The sequence below is a fragment of the Arachis stenosperma genome, chromosome 9 (genome assembly GCF_014773155.1).
Source record: "Arachis stenosperma cultivar V10309 chromosome 9, arast.V10309.gnm1.PFL2, whole genome shotgun sequence".
Lineage (NCBI taxonomy): Eukaryota > Viridiplantae > Streptophyta > Magnoliopsida > Fabales > Fabaceae > Arachis > Arachis stenosperma.
Genome location: NC_080385.1, coordinates 117,569,754 through 117,572,591, shown reverse-complemented (window position 1 = coordinate 117,572,591; position 2,838 = coordinate 117,569,754). Strand labels below are relative to the sequence as shown.

At 41.4% G+C, this 2,838-nt stretch overlaps 1 non-coding gene across 1 annotated transcript; it reads right to left on the bottom strand.

Moving 5' to 3' along the window:
• Positions 1 to 562: 562 nt before the first annotated feature.
• LOC130952973 (small nucleolar RNA R71) lies at positions 563 to 670 on the bottom strand. The gene has a single exon (XR_009075147.1). It is a non-coding gene; the product is annotated as a small nucleolar RNA R71 (small nucleolar RNA).
• Positions 671 to 2,838: the final 2,168 nt, after the last annotated feature.

The window sequence follows — 2,838 nt, the reverse complement described above, 5'->3', positions numbered from 1 at the left end:
TCTGTTCCCTTCTTTTTCATATGAGCAGGAGCAAGGACAAGGACATTCTTGTTGAAGCAGATCCTGAACCTGAAAGAACTCTAAAGAGGAAGCTAAGGAAAGCTAAAGCACAACCCTCTGGAGAGGACTTGACAGACACATTCGAAAAAGAAGAAGACATAGCAGCCAAAATAACAACAATGCCAACAATACAAGGAAGATGCTTGGTGACTTTACTGCACCAAATTCCAACTTACATGGAAGAAGCATCTCAATCCTTGCCATTGGAGCAAACAACTTTGAGCTAAAGCCTCAATTAGTTTCTCTGATGCAACAGAATTACAAATTTCATGGACTTCTATCAGAAGATCCTTTTCAGTTCTTAACTGAATTCTTGTAGATCTGTTATACTGTTAAGACCAATGGGGTTGATCCCGAGGTCTACAGGCTTATGCTTTTCCCTTTTGCTATAAGAGACATAGCTAGAGTATGGTTGAACTCTCAACCTAAAGACAGCATGAACTCTTGGGATAAGCTGGTCACGGCTTTCTTAGCCAAGTTCTTTCCTCCTCAAAAGCTGAGCAAGCTTAGAGTGGATGTTTAAACCTTCAAACAAAAAGACGGTGAATCCCTCTATGAAGCTTGGGAGAGATACAAGCAACTGACCAAAAAGTGTCCTTCTGACATGCTTTCAGAATGGACCATCCTGGATATATTTTATGATGGTCTGTCTGAATTGTCTAAGATGTCATTGGATCATTCTGCAGGTGGATCTATTCACCTAAAGAAAACACCTGCAGAAGCTCAGGAACTCATTGACATGGTTGCAAATAACCAGTTCATGTATACTTCTGAAAGGAATCCTGTGAATAATGGGACGCCTCAAAGGAAGAGAGTTCTTGAAATTGATGCTCTGACTGCCATACTGGCTCAGAACAAAATGTTGACTCAGAAAGTCAACATGATTTCTCAGAGTCTGAATGGATTGCAAAATGCATCCAATAGTACTAAAGAGGCATCTCTTGAAGAAGAAGCCTATGATCCTGAGAACCCTGCAATGGCAGAGGTGAATTACATGGGTGAAGCCTATGGAAACACCTATAATCCCTCATGGAGAAATCATCCAAATTTCTCATGGAAGGAGCAACAAAAGCCTTAACAAGGCTTTAATAATGGTGGAAGAAATAGGTTTGGCAATAGCAAGCCTTTTCCATCATCTTCTCAGCAACAGATAGATAATTCTGAGCAGAGCCCCTCTAGCTTAGCAAACATAGTCTCTGATCTATCTAAGGCCACTTTAAGTTTCATGAGTGAAACAAGGTCCTCCATTAGAAACTTGGAGGCACAAGTGGGTCAGCTGAGTAAGAAAATCACTGAAACTCCTCCTAGTACTCTCCCAAGCAATACAGAAGAGAATCCAAAAAGAGAGTGCAAGGCCATTGATATAATCAACATGGCCGAATCCAAGGAGGAAGGGGAGGACGTGAATCCCAATGAGGAAGACCTCATAGGACGTCCTCCAGACAGAAATGAGTTCCCTATTGAGGACCTAAAGGAATCTGAGGCTCATATAGAGACCATAGAGATTCTATTAAACCTCATTCTGCCATTCATGAGCTCTGAGAACTATTCTTCCTCTGAAGAGGATGAAGATGTAACTGAAAAGCAAGTTTCTCAAAATCTAAGAGCCATCATGAAGCTGAATGCCAAGTTATTTGGTAATGAGACTTGAGAAGATGAACCTCCCTTGCTTATTAGTGAACTAAATACATGGGTTTAGCAAACTTTACCTCAAAAGAAACAAGATCCTGGTAAATTCTTAATACCCTGTATCATAGGCACCATGACCTTTGAGAAGGCTCTGTGTGACCTGGGGTCAAGTATAAATCTTATGCCACTCTCTGTAATGGAGAAACTGGGAATCTTTGAGGTACAAGCTGCAAGAATCTCATTAGAGATGGCAAACAGGTCAATAAAACAAGCTTATGGATTGGTAGAGGACGTGTGAGTGAAGGTTAAAGACCTTTAGATCCCTGCTGATTTCATAATCCTAAACACTAGGAAGGATGAGGATGAATGCATCATCCTTGGAAGACCCTTCCTAGCCACAGCAAGAGCTGTAATAGATATTGACAGAGGAGAATTAGTCTTTCAATTGAATGGGGACAACCTTGTGTTTAAAGCTCAAGGATCTTCCCCTGCAACCATGGAGAAGAAGCATGAAAAGCTTCTCTCAATACAGAGTCAAACAAAGCCCCCACAATCAAACTCTAAGTTTGGTGTTGGGAGGCCATAACCAAACTCTAAGTTTGGTGTTGAACCCCCACATTCAAACTCTAAGTTTGGTGTTGGGAGGTCCCAACAATGCTCTGATTACCTGTGAGGCTCCATGAGAGCTCACTGTCAAGCTATTGACATTAAAAAAGTGCTTATTGGGATGCAGCCCAATTTTTATTTATCTATATTTCTATTGTTCTTTTATGTTTTATTAGGTTTATGATCATGTGGAGTCACAAAACAATTGCAAAAATTAAAAACAGAATCAAAAACAGCAGAAGAAAAAGCACACCCTGGAGGAAGAGCTGTTTGGCGTTTAAATGCCAGAAATAAGCATCTGTCTGGCGTTTAACGCCAGAAACAAGCACCAAGCTGGCGTTTAACGCCAGAAATAAGCATCAGGCTGGCGTTAAATGCCAGAAACAGGCTACATTTGTGCGTTTAACGCTAGAAACAAGATGCAGTCTGGCGTTAAATGCCAGGATTGCATATAGAAGGCATTTTTCATGCCTAAAAGGTGCAGGGATGAGAAATCCTTGACACCTCAGGATCTGTGGACCCCACAGGATCCCCACCTACCCC